We start from the raw sequence: 14658 nt of genomic DNA, 5'->3' as shown, positions 1-14658 counted from the left end.
GAAAGGAAGAGCCGAATTCCAAAATTGATCAATAATGTTTCAGAAATTTCCCAAAGGGAATAACAAGCCGACTGTTAAAAACTACATTCACTCTCAGGTTTTGAGCAGGAAACACTGAAATGCTATTAAAGTGCAATATCCAAGGGAACACTGACTCTGTCAAAGATGATCCAAATAGAATTGATGAAAAGTCCCAATTGCAAACAACAGAATCAAAATAGGGTGAGAGGACACCCGGATTTGAACCAGGGACCTCTTGATCTGCAGTCAAATGCTCTACCACTGAGCTATATCCCCAGCTTTTCAGTAAAATCAGAATGACAAAATATCAGTACATCATGAAAGAGTGTTAGGATCATACTAAGTTGTGCCAGAAAGTACAACCTTGAAACTGTGGAACAGGAGAAGTAGTCCTTAATATTATTTATTAAAGGAAAACTGGTTCATTTAAAAAACAGATTTATTTGTTTCATTGGTATTTTATTTGAATAGGCAGTGGTACATAGGACCAATGCCTCTACATACAATGATTGTTTTGAAACATTCTTAAAGGGGAAGAGGTTTTTACGGGACACCTTATCATTTGAGGATTGGTTACCACAATCACTGAGATGGTGATGAAGTATGATTGTTTTGGGCCAAATTATGGTGGAAAAACATTTCTACGTACCACTACAATTCGGTATTTGGAAGGTACACCCAAACACCCCTAAAGAATACCTTCTATTTAATACATCAGAAAAAGCCATTTTGTGTTTGCAAAAGGCCTGATTCTTCAGACCAGCCTTCTTGCAACTACAATGATAGTTCGTACATCTTGCACGTAGGCAGAGCTTTTAAGGAGAAATTAAATAGTTCCTACGTTGCACAAAAATGAAGTGCTTCAAACAAACACATACTTTGCATGCACAGAGAAGAGGTGGAATATATGTAAGACTGAAGACACAGGTGAAATGAGAAATAGTTGACTGCTTCGCTGCCAAGTTTTATACGCCATTTCTTCAGTGCAATACAAGAAAGCACCAAACAGTATAACAAAGTTGTCAATTGGTTTCATAGTCCATTCCCTTTGTTTAGTGCTGTGAAAGGTAGAGCCGAATTCCAAAATTGATCAATGATGTTTCAGAAATTTCCCAAAGGGAATAACAAGCCGAGTGTTCAAAACTGCATTTACTCACAGGTTTTGAGCAGGAAACACTGAAATGCTATTAAAGTGCAATATCCAAGGGAACACTGACTCTGTTAAAGATGATCCAAATGGAATTCATGAAAAGTCCCAATTAGAAACAACAGAATCAAAATAGGGTGAGGGGACACCCGGATTTGAACCAGGGACCTCTTGATCTGCAGTCAAATGCTCTACCACTGAGCTATATCCCCAGCTTTTCAGTAAAATCAGAATGACAAAATATCAGTACATCATGAAAGAGTGTGAGGATCATACTAAGTTGTGCAAGAAAGTACAACCTTGAAACTGTGGAACAGGAGAAGTAGTCCTTAATATTATTTATTAAAGGAAAACTGGATCATTTAAAAAACAGATGTATTTGTTTCATTGTTATTTTATTTGAATAGGCAGTGGTACATAGGACCAATGCCTCTACATACAATGATTGTTTTGAAACATTCTTAAAGGGGAAGAGGTTTTTACGGGACACCTTATCATTTGAGGATTGGTTACCACAATCACGGAGATGATGATGAAGTATGATTGTTTTGGGCCAAATTAAGGTGGAAAAACATTTCTACGTACCACTACAATTCGGTATTTGGAAGGTACACCCAAACACCCCTTTCGAATACCTTCCATTTAATACATCAGAAAAAGCCATTTTGCGTTTGCAAATGGCCTGATTCTTTAGACCAGCCTTCTTGCAACTGCAATGATAGTTCGTACATCTTGCACGTAGGCAGAGCTTTTAAGGAGAAATTAAATAGTTCCTACGTTGCACAAAAATGAAGTGCTTCAAACAAACACATACTTTGCATGCACAGAGAAGAGGTGGAATATATGTAAGACTGAAGACACAGGTGAAATGAGAAATAGATTGACTGCTTCGCTGCCAAGTTTTATACGCCATTTCTTCAGCGCAATACAAAAAGCACCAAACAGTATGACGAAGTTGTCAATCGGTTTCATAGTCCATTCCCTTTGTTTAGTGCTGTGAAAGGAAGAGCCGAATTCCAAAATTGATCAATGATGTTTCAGAAATTTCCCAAAGGGAATACCAAGCCGAGTGTTAAAAACTGCATTTACTCACAGGCTTTGAGCAGGAAACACAGAAATGCTAGTAAAGTGCAATATCCAAGGGAACACTGACTCTGTCAAAGATGATCCAAATGGAATTGATGGAAAGTCCCAATTACAAACAACAGAATCAAAATAAGGTGAGGGGACACCAGGATTTGAACCAGGGACCTCTCGATCTGCAGTCAAATGCTCTACCACTGACCTATATCCCCAGCTTTACAATGCAATCAGAATGACAAAATATCAGTACATCATGAAAGAGTGAGAGGATCATACTAAGTTGTTCCGGAAAGTACAACCTTGAAACTGTGGAACAGGAGAAGTAGTCCTTAATATTATTTATTAAAGGAAAACTGGATCATTTAAAAAACAGATATTTGTTTCATTGTTATTTTATTTGAATAGGCAGTGGTACATAGGACCAATGCCTCTACATACAATGATTGTTTTGAAACATTCTTAAAGAGGAAGAGGTTTTTACGGGACACCTTATCATTTGAGGATTGGTTACCACAATCACTGAGATGGTGATGAAGTATGATTGTTTTGGTCCAAATTATGGTGGAAAAACATTTCTACGTACCACTACAATTCAGTATTTGGAAGGTACACCCAAACACCCCTTTCGAATACCTTCCATTTAATACATCAGAAAAAGCCATTTTGCGTTTGCAAATGGCCTGATTCTTCAGACCAGCCTTCTTGCAACTGCAATGATAGTTCGTACATCTTGCACGTAGGCATAGCTTTTAAGGAAAAATTAAATTGTTCCTACGTTGCACAAAAATGAAGTGCTTCAAACAAACACATACTTTGCATGCACAGAGAAGAGGTGGAATATATGTAAGACTGAAGACAGAGGTGAAATGAGAAATAGATTGACTGCTTCGCTTCCAAGTTTTATACGCCATTTCTTCAGTGCAATACAAGAAAGCACCAAACAGTATAACAAAGTTGTCAATTGGTTTAATAGTCCATTCCCTTTGTTTAGTGCTCTGAAAGGAAGAGCCGAATTCCAAAATTGATCAATGATGTTTCAGAAATTTCCCAAAGGGAATAACAAGCCGAGTGTTAAAAACTGCATTTATTCACAGGTTTTGAGCAGGAAACACTGAAATGCTATTAAAGTGCAATATCCAAGGGAACACTGACTCTGCCAAAGATGATCCAAATGGAATTGATGAAAAGTCCCAATTACAAACAACAGAATCAAAATAGGGTGAGGGGACACCCGGATTTGAACCAGGGACTTCTTGATCTGCAGTCAAATGCTCTACCACTGAGCTATATCCCGAGCTTTTCAGTAAAATTAGAATGACAAAATATCAGTACATCATGAAAGAGTGTGAGGCTCATACTAAGTTGTGCCAGAAAGTACAACCTTGAAACTGTGGAACAGGAGAAGTAGTCCTTAATATTATTTATTAAAGGAAAACTGGATCATTTAAAAAACAGATATTTGTTTCATTGTTATTTTATTTGAATAGGCAGTGGTACATAGGACCAATGCCTCTACATACAATGATTGTTTTGAAACATTCTTAAAGGGGAAGAGGTTTTTACGGGACACCTTATCATTTGAGGATTGGTTACCACAATCACTGAGATGGTGATGAAGTATGATTGTTTTGGTCCAAATTATGGTGGAAAAACATTTCTACGTACCACTACAATTCAGTATTTGGAAGGTACACCCAAACACCCCTTTCGAATACCTTCCATTTAATACATCAGATAAAGCCATTTTGCGTTTGCAAATGGCCTGAGTCTTCAGACCAGCCTTCTTGCAACTGCAATGATAGTTCGTACATCTTGCACGTAGGCATAGCTTTTAAGGAAAAATTAAATAGTTCCTACGTTGCACAAAAATGAAGTGCTTCAAACAAACACATACTTTGCATGCACAGAGAAGAGGTGGAATATATGTAAGACTGAAGACACAGGTGAAATGAGAAATAGATTGACTGCTTCGCTTCCAAGTTTTATACGCCATTTCTTCAGTGCAATACAAGAAAGCACCAAACAGTATAACAAAGTTGTCAATTGGTTTCATAGTCCATTCCCTTTGTTTAGTGCTGTGAAAGGAAGAGCCGAATTCCAAAATTGATCAATGATGTTTCAGAAATTTCCCAAAGGGAATAACAAGCCGACTGTTAAAAACTACATTCACTCTCAGGTTTTGAGCAGGAAACACTGAAATGCTATTAAAGTGCAATATCCAAGGGAACACTGACTCTGTCAAAGATGATCCAAATAGAATTGATGAAAAGTCCCAATTACAAACAACAGAATCAAAATAGGGTGAAAGGACATCCGGATTTGAACCAAGGACCTCTTGATCTGCAGTCAAATGCTCTACCACTGAGCTATATCCCCAGCTTTTCAGTAAAATCAGAATGACAAAATATCAGTACATCATGAAAGAGTTTTAGGATCATACTAAGTTGTGCCAGAAAGTACAACCTTGAAACTGTGGAACAGGAGAAGTAGTCCTTAATATTATTTATTAAAGGAAAACTGGATCATTTAAAAAACAGATTTATTTGTTTCATTGGTATTTTATTTGAATAGGCAGTGGTACATAGGACCAATGCCTCTACATACAATGATTGTTTTGAAACATTCTTAAAGGGGAAGAGGTTTTTACGGGACACCTTATCATTTGAGGATTGGTTACCACAATCACTGAGATGGTGATGAAGTATGATTGTTTTGGGCCAAATTATGGTGGAAAAACATTTCTACGTACCACTACAATTCGGTATTTGGAAGGTACACCCAAACACCCCTTTAGAATACCTTCTATTTAATACATCAGAAAAAGCCATTTTGTGTTTGCAAATGGCCTGATTCTTCAGACCAGCCTTCTTGCAACTACAATGATAGTTTGTACATCTTGCACGTAGGCAGAGCTTTTAAGGAGAAATTAAATAGTTCCTACGTTGCACAAAAATGAAGTGCTTCAAACAAACACATACTTTGCATGCAAAGAGAAGAGGTGGAATATATGTAAGACTGAAGACACAGGTGAAATGAGAAATAGTTGACTGCTTCGCTGCCAAGTTTTATACGCCATTTCTTCAGTGCAATACAAGAAAGCACCAAACAGTATAACAAAGTTGTCAATTGGTTTCATAGTCCATTCCCTTTGTTTAGTGCTGTGAAAGGTAGAGCCGAATTCCAAAATTGATCAATGATGTTTCAGAAATTTCCCAAAGGGAATAACAAGCCGAGTGTTAAAAACTGCATTTACTCACAGGTTTTGAGCAGGAAACACTGAAATGCTATTAAAGTGCAATATCCAAGGGAACACTGACTCTGTTAAAGATGATCCAAATGGAATTCATGAAAAGTCCCAATTAGAAACAACAGAATCAAAATAGGGTGAGGGGTCACCCGGATTTGAACCAGGGACCTCTTGATCTGCAGTCAAATGCTCTACCACTGAGCTATATCCCCAGCTTTTCAGTAAAATCAGAATGACAAAATATCAGTACATCATGAAAGAGTGTGAGGATCATACTAAGTTGTGCAAGAAAGTACAACCTTGAAACTGTGGAACAGGAGAAGTAGTCCTTAATATTATTTATTAAAGGAAAACTGGATCATTTAAAAAACAGATGTATTTGTTTCATTGTTATTTTATTTGAATAGGCAGTGGTACATAGGACCAATGCCTCTACATACAATGATTGTTTTGAAACATTCTTAAAGGGGAAGAGGTTTTTACGGGACACCTTATCATTTGAGGATTGGTTACCACAATCATGGAGATGATGATGAAGTATGATTGTTTTGGGCCAAATTAAGGTGGAAAAACATTTCTACGTACCACTACAATTCGGTATTTGGAAGGTACACCCAAACACCCCTTTCGAATACCTTCCATTTGATACATCAGAAAAAGCCATTTTGCGTTTGCAAATGGCCTGATTCTTTAGACCAGCCTTCTTGCAACTGCAATGATAGTTCGTACATCTTGCACGTAGGCAGAGCTGTTAAGGAGAAATTAAATAGTTCCTACGTTGCACAAAAATGAAGTGCTTCAAACAAACACATACTTTGCATGCACAGAGAAGAGGTGGAATATATGTAAGACTGAAGACACAGGTGAAATGAGAAATAGATTGACTGCTTCGCTGCCAAGTTTTATACGCCATTTCTTCAGCGCAATACAAAAAGCACCAAACAGTATGACGAAGTTGTCAATTGGTTTCATAGTCCATTCCCTTTGTTTAGTGCTGTGAAAGGAAGAGCCGAATTCCAAAATTGATCAATGATGTTTCAGAAATTTCCCAAAGGGAATACCAAGCCGAGTGTTAAAAACTGCATTTACTCACAGGCTTTGAGCAGGAAACACAGAAATGCTAGTAAAGTGCAATATCCAAGGGAACACTGACTCTGTCAAAGATGATCCAAATGAAATTGACGGAAAGTCCCAATTACAAACAACAGAATCAAAATAAGGTGAGGGGACACCAGGATTTGAACCAGGGACCTCTCGATATGCAGTCAAATGCGCTACCACTGAGCTATATCCCCAGCTTTACAATACAATCAGAATGACAAAATATCAGTACATCATGAAAGAGTGAGAGGATCATACTAAGTTGTTCCGGAAAGTACAACCTTGAAACTGTGGAACAGGAGAAGTAGTCCTTAATATTATTTATTAAAGGAAAACTGGATCATTTAAAAAACAGATATTTGTTTCATTGTTATTTTATTTGAATAGGCAGTGGTACATAGGACCAATGCCTCTACATACAATGATTGTTTTGAAACATTCTTAAAGGGGAAGAGGTTTTTACGGGACACCTTATCATTTGAGGATTGGTTACCACAATCACTGAGATGGTGATGAAGTATGATTGTTTTGGTCCAAATTATGGTGGAAAAACATTTCTACGTACCACTACAATTCAGTATTTGGAAGGTACACCCAAACACCCCTTTCAAATACCTTCCATTTAATACATCAGAAAAAGCCATTTTGCGTTTGCAAATGGCCTGATTCTTCAGACCAGCCTTCTTGCAACTGCAATGATAGTTCGTACATCTTGCACGTAGGCATAGCTTTTAAGGAAAAATTAAATTGTTCCTACGTTGCACAAAAATGAAGTGCTTCAAACAAACACATACTTTGCATGCACAGAGAAGAGGTGGAATATATGTAAGACTGAAGACACAGGTGAAATGAGAAATAGATTGCTTCGCTGCCAAGTTTTATACGCCATTTCTTCAGTGCAATACAAGAAAGCACCAAACAGTATAACAAAGTTGTCAATTGGTTTCATAGTCCATTCCCTTTGTTTAGTGCTGTGAAAGGAAGAGCCGAATTCCAAAATTGATCAATAATGTTTCAGAAATTTCCCAAAGGGAATAACAAGCCGACTGTTAAAAACTACATTCACTCTCAGGTTTTGAGCAGGAAACACTGAAATGCTATTAAAGTGCAATATCCAAGGGAACACTGACTCTGTCAAAGATGATCCAAATAGAATTGATGAAAAGTCCCAATTACAAACAACAGAATCAAAATAGGGTGAGAGGACACCCAGATTTGAACCAGGGACCTCTTGATCTGCAGTCAAATGCTCTACCACTGAGCTATATCCCCAGCTTTTCAGTAAAATCAGAATGACAAAATATCAGTACATCATGAAAGAGTGTTAGGATCATACTAAGTTGTGCCAGAAAGTACAACCTTGAAACTGTGGAACAGGAGAAGTAGTCCTTAATATTATTTATTAAAGGAAAACTGGATCATTTAAAAAACAGATTTATTTGTTTCATTGGTATTTTATTTGAATAGGCAGTGGTACATAGGACCAATGCCTCTACATACAATGATTGTTTTGAAACATTCTTAAAGGGGAAGAGGTTTTTACGGGACACCTTATCATTTGAGGATTGGTTACCACAATCACTGAGATGGTGATGAAGTATGATTGTTTTGGGCCAAATTATGGTGGAAAAACATTTCTACGTACCACTACAATTCGGTATTTGGAAGGTACACCCAAACACCCCTAAAGAATACCTTCTATTTAATACATCAGAAAAAGCCATTTTGTGTTTGCAAAAGGCCTGATTCTTCAGACCAGCCTTCTTGCAACTACAATGATAGTTCGTACATCTTGCACGTAGGCAGAGCTTTTAAGGAGAAATTAAATAGTTCCTACGTTGCACAAAAATGAAGTGCTTCAAACAAACACATACTTTGCATGCACAGAGAAGAGGTGGAATATATGTAAGACTGAAGACACAGGTGAAATGAGAAATAGTTGACTGCTTCGCTGCCAAGTTTTATACGCCATTTCTTCAGTGCAATACAAGAAAGCACCAAACAGTATAACAAAGTTGTCAATTGGTTTCATAGTCCATTCCCTTTGTTTAGTGCTGTGAAAGGTAGAGCCGAATTCCAAAATTGATCAATGATGTTTCAGAAATTTCCCAAAGGGAATAACAAGCCGAGTGTTAAAAACTGCATTTACTCACAGGTTTTGAGCAGGAAACACTGAAATGCTATTAAAGTGCAATATCCAAGGGAACACTGACTCTGTTAAAGATGATCCAAATGGAATTCATGAAAAGTCCCAATTAGAAACAACAGAATCAAAATAGGGTGAGGGGACACCCGGATTTGAACCAGGGACCTCTTGATCTGCAGTCAAATGCTGTACCACTGAGCTATATCCCCAGCTTTTCAGTAAAATCAGAATGACAAAATATCAGTACATCATGAAAGAGTGTGAGGATCATACTAAGTTGTGCAAGAAAGTACAACCTTGAAACTGTGGAACAGGAGAAGTAGTCCTTAATATTATTTATTAAAGGAAAACTGGATCATTTAAAAAACAAATGTATTTGTTTCATTGTTATTTTATTTGAATAGGCAGTGGTACATAGGACCAATGCCTCTACATACAATGATTGTTTTGAAACATTCTTAAAGGGGAAGAGGTTTTTACGGGACACCTTATCATTTGAGGATTGGTTACCACAATCACGGAGATGATGATGAAGTATGATTGTTTTGGGCCAAATTAAGGTGGAAAAACATTTCTACGTACCACTACAATTCGGTATTTGGAAGGTACACCCAAACACCCCTTTCGAATACCTTCCATTTAATACATCAGAAAAAGCCATTTTGCGTTTGCAAATGGCCTGATTCTTTAGACCAGCCTTCTTGCAACTGCAATGATAGTTCGTACATCTTGCACGTAGGCAGAGCTTTTAAGGAGAAATTAAATAGTTCCTACGTTGCACAAAAATGAAGTGCTTCAAACAAACACATACTTTGCATGCACAGAGAAGAGGTGGAATATATGTAAGACTGAAGACACAGGTGAAATGAGAAATAGATTGACTGCTTCGCTGCCAAGTTTTATACGCCATTTCTTCAGCGCAATACAAAAAGCACCAAACAGTATGACGAAGTTGTCAATTGGTTTCATAGTCCATTCCCTTTGTTTAGTGCTGTGAAAGGAAGAGCCGAATTCCAAAATTGATCAATGATGTTTCAGAAATTTCCCAAAGGGAATACCAAGCCGAGTGTTAAAAACTGCATTTACTCACAGGCTTTGAGCAGGAAACACAGAAATGCTAGTAAAGTGCAATATCCAAGGGAACACTGACTCTGTCAAAGATGATCCAAATGGAATTGATGGAAAGTCCCAATTACAAACAACAGAATCAAAATAAGGTGAGGGGACACCAGTATTTGAACCAGGGACCTCTCGATCTGCAGTCAAATGCTCTACCACTGACCTATATCCCCAGCTTTACAATGCAATCAGAATGACAAAATATCAGTACATCATGAAAGAGTGAGAGGATCATACTAAGTTGTTCCGGAAAGTACAACCTTGAAACTGTGGAACAGGAGAAGTAGTCCTTAATATTATTTATTAAAGGAAAACTGGATCATTTAAAAAACAGATATTTGTTTCATTGTTATTTTATTTGAATAGGCAGTGGTACATAGGACCAATGCCTCTACATACAATGATTGTTTTGAAACATTCTTAAAGAGGAAGAGGTTTTTACGGGACACCTTATCATTTGAGGATTGGTTACCACAATCACTGAGATGGTGATGAAGTATGATTGTTTTGGTCCAAATTATGGTGGAAAAACATTTCTACGTACCACTACAATTCAGTATTTGGAAGGTACACCCAAACACCCCTTTCGAATACCTTCCATTTAATACATCAGAAAAAGCCATTTTGCGTTTGCAAATGGCCTGATTCTTCAGACCAGCCTTCTTGCAACTGCAATGATAGTTCGTACATCTTGCACGTAGGCATAGCTTTTAAGGAAAAATTAAATTGTTCCTACGTTGCACAAAAATGAAGTGCTTCAAACAAACACATACTTTGCATGCACAGAGAAGAGGTGGAATATATGTAAGACTGAAGACACAGGTGAAATGAGAAATAGATTGACTGCTTCGCTTCCAAGTTTTATACGCCATTTCTTCAGTGCAATACAAGAAAGCACCAAACAGCATAACAAAGTTGTCAATTGGTTTAATAGTCCATTCCCTTTGTTTAGTGCTCTGAAAGGAAGAGCCGAATTCCAAAATTGATCAATGATGTTTCAGAAATTTCCCAAAGGGAATAACAAGCCGAGTGTTAAAAACTGCATTTATTCACAGGTTTTGAGCAGGAAACACTGAAATGCTATTAAAGTGCAATATGTAAGGGAACACTGACTCTGTTAAAGATGATCCAAAGGGAATTGATGAAAAGTCCAAATTACAAACAACAGAATCAAAACAAGGTGAGGGGACACCAGGATTTGAACCAGGGACCTCTCAATCTGCAGTCAAATGCTCCACCACTGAGCTATATCCCCAGCTTTTCAGTAAAATCAGAATGACAAAATATCAGTACATCATGAAAGAGTGTGAGGATCATACTAAGTTGTGCCAGAAAGTACAACCTTGAAACTGTGGAACAGGAGAAGTAGTCCTTAATATTATTTATTAAAGGAAAACTGGATCATTTAAAAAACAGATATTTGTTTCATTGTTATTTTATTTGAATAGGCAGTGGTACATAGGACCAATGCCTCTACATACAATGATTGTTTTGAAACATTCTTAAAGGGGAAGAGGTTTTTACGGGACACCTTATCATTTGAGAATTGGTTACCACAATCACGGAGATGATGATGAAGTATGATTGTTTTGGGCCAAATTATGGTAGAAAAACATTTCTACGTACCACTACAATTTGGTATTTGGAAGGTACACCCAAACACCCCTTTCGAATACCTTCCATTTAATACATCAGAAAAAGCCATTTTGCGTTTGCAAATGGCCTGATTCTTCAGACCAGCCTTCTTGCAACTGCAATGATAGTTCGTACATCTTGCACTTAGGCAGAGCTTTTAAGGAGAAATTAAATAGTTCCTACGTTGCACAAAAATGAAGTGCTTCAAACAAACACATACTTTGCATGCACAGAGAAGAGGTGGAATATATGTAAGACTGAAGACACAGGTGAAATGAGAAATAGATTGACTGCTTTGCTGCCAAGTTTTATACGCCATTTCTTCAGTGCAATACAATAAAGCACCAAACAGTATAACAAAGTTGTCAATTGGTTTAATAGTCCATTCCCTTTGTTTAGTGCTGTGAAAGGAAGAGCCGAATTCCAAAATTGATCAATGATGTTTCAGAAATTTCCCAAAGGGAATACCAAGCCGAGTGTTAAAAACTGCATTTACTCACGGGCTTTGAGCAGGAAACACTGAAATGCTATTAAAGTGCAATATCCAAGGGAACACTGACTCTGTCAAAGATGATCCAAATGGAATTGATGAAAAGTCCAAATTACAAACAACAGAATCAAAATAGCGTGAGGGGACATCCGGATTTGAACCAGGGACCACTTCATCTGCAGTCTAATGCTTTACCACTGAGCTATATCCCCAGCCTTTCAGTAAAATCAGAATGACAAAATATCGGTACATCATGAAAGAGTGTGAGGATCATACTAAGTTGTTCCAGAAAGTACAACCTTGAAACTGTGGAACAGGAGAAGCAGTCCTTAATATTATTTATTAAAGGAAAACTGGATCATTTAAAAAACTGATTTATTTGTTTCATTGTTAGTTTATTTGAATAGGCAGTGGTACATAGGACCAATGCCTCTACATACAATGATTGTTTTGAAACATTCTTAAAGGGGAAGAAGTTTTTACGAGACACCTTATCATTTGAGGATTGGTTACCACAATCACTGAGATGGGGATGAAGTATGATTGTTTTGGGCCAAATTATGGTGGAAAAACATTTCTACGTACCACTACAATTCGGTATTTGGAAGGTACACCCAAACACCCCTTTCGAATACCTTCCATTTAATACATCAGAAAAAGCCATTTTGCGTTTGCAAATGGCCTGATTCTTCAGACCAGCCTTCTTGCAACTGCAATGATAGTTCGTATATCTTGCTCGTAGGCAGAGCTTTTAAGGAGAAATTAAATAGTTCCTACGCTGCACAAAAATGAAGTGCTTCAAACAAGCACATACTTTGCATGCACAGAGAAGAGGTGGAATATATGTAAGACTGAAGACACAGGTGAAATGAGAAATAGATTGACTGCTTCGCTGCCAAGTTTTATACGCCATTTCTTCAGTGCAATACAAGAAAGCACCAAACAGTATAACAAAGTTGTCAATTGGTTTCATAGTCCATTCCCTTTGTTTAGTGCTGGGAAAGGAAGAGCCGAATTCCAAAATTGATCAATGATGTTTCAGAAATTTCCCAAAGGGAATACCAAGCCGAGTGTAAAAAACTGCATTTACTCACAGGTTTTGAGAAGCAAACACTGTAATGCCATTAAAGTGCAATATCCAAGGGAACACTGACTCTGTCAAAGATGATCCAATTGGAATTGATGGAAAGTCCAATTACAAACAACAGAATCAAAATAGGGTGAGGGGGCACGAGAATTTGAACCAGGGTCCTCTTGATCTGCAGTCAAATGCTCTACCACTGAGCTATATCCCCAGCTTTACAGTACAATCAGAATGACAAAATATCAGTACATCATGAAAGAGTGAGAGGATCATACTAAGTTGTTCCGGAAAGTACAACCTTGAAACTGTGGAACAGGAGAAGTAGTCCTTAATATTATTTATTAAAGGAAAACTGGATCATTTAAAAAACAGATATTTGTATCATTGTTATTTTATTTGAATAGGCAGTGGTACATAGGACCAATGCCTCTACATACAATGATTGTTTTGAAACATTCTTAAAGGGGAAGAGGTTTTTACGGGACACCTTATCATTTGAGGATTGGTTACCACAATCACTGAGATGGTGATGAAGTATGATTGTTTTGGGCCAAATTATGGTGGAAAAACATTTCTACGTACCACTACAATTCGGTATTTGGAAGGTACACCCAAACACCTCTTTAGAATACCTTCTATTTAATACATCAGAAAAAGCCATTTTGTGTTTGCAAATGGCCTGATTCTTCAGACCAGCCTTCTTGCAACTACAATGATAGTTCGTACATCTTGCACGTAGGCAGAGCTTTTAAGGAGAAATTAAATAGTTCCTACGTTGCACAAAAATGAAGTGCTTCAAACAAACACATACTTTGCATGCACAGAGAAGAGGTGGATTATATGTAAGACTGAAGACACAGGTGAAATGAGAAATAGATTGACAGCTTCGCTGCCAAGTTTTATATGCCATTTCTTCAGTGCAATACAAGAAAGCACCAAACAGTATAACAAAGTTGTCAATTGGTTTAATAGTCCATTCCCTTTGTTTAGTGCTGTGAAAGGAAGAGCTGAATTCCAAAATTGATCAATGATGTTTCAGAAATTTCCCAAAGGGAATACCAAGCCTAGTGTTAAAAACTGCATTTACTCACAGGTTTTGAGAAGCAAACACTGTAATGCCATTAAAGTGCAATATCCAAGGGAACACTGACTCTGTCAAAGATGATCCAAATGGAATTGATGGAAAGTCCCAATTACAAACAACAGAATCAAAATAGGGTGAGGGGATACCAGGATTTGAACCAGGGACCTCTTGATTTGCAGTTAAATGCTCTACCACTGAGCTATATCCCCAGCTTTAAAGTACAACCAGAATGACAAAAGATCAGTACATCATGAAAGAGTGAGAGGATCATACTAAGTTGTTCCGGAAAGTACAACCTTGAAACTGTGGAACAGGAGAAGTAGTCCTTAATATTATTTATTAAAGGAAAACTGGATCATTTAAAGAACAGATATTTGTTTCATTGTTATTTTATTCGAATAGGCAGTGGTACATAGGACCAATGCCTCTACATACAATGATTGTTTTGAAACATTCTTAAAGGGGAAGAGGTTTTTACGGGACACCTTATCATTTGAGGAT

At 37.4% G+C, this 14658-nt stretch overlaps 3 non-coding genes across 3 annotated transcripts; all 3 read right to left on the bottom strand.

Moving 5' to 3' along the window:
* Window positions 1-225: 225 nt before the first annotated feature.
* Window positions 226-297, bottom strand: TRNAC-GCA (transfer RNA cysteine (anticodon GCA)). The gene has a single exon. It is a non-coding gene; the product is annotated as a tRNA-Cys (tRNA).
* A 1011-nt stretch (window positions 298-1308) lies between these two features.
* On the bottom strand, window positions 1309-1380 carry TRNAC-GCA (transfer RNA cysteine (anticodon GCA)). Its single transcript has one exon. It is a non-coding gene; the product is annotated as a tRNA-Cys (tRNA).
* A 7502-nt stretch (window positions 1381-8882) lies between these two features.
* On the bottom strand, window positions 8883-8954 carry TRNAC-GCA (transfer RNA cysteine (anticodon GCA)). Its single transcript has one exon. It is a non-coding gene; the product is annotated as a tRNA-Cys (tRNA).
* Between the last annotated feature and the right edge of the window lie 5704 nt (window positions 8955-14658).

The sequence above is a fragment of the Lissotriton helveticus genome, chromosome 1_2 (genome assembly GCF_964261635.1).
Source record: "Lissotriton helveticus chromosome 1_2, aLisHel1.1, whole genome shotgun sequence".
NCBI classification, from domain to species: domain Eukaryota; kingdom Metazoa; phylum Chordata; class Amphibia; order Caudata; family Salamandridae; genus Lissotriton; species Lissotriton helveticus.
The sequence above is the reverse complement of the archived record's forward strand: the minus strand, read 5'-3'. Positions and strand labels throughout refer to the sequence as shown.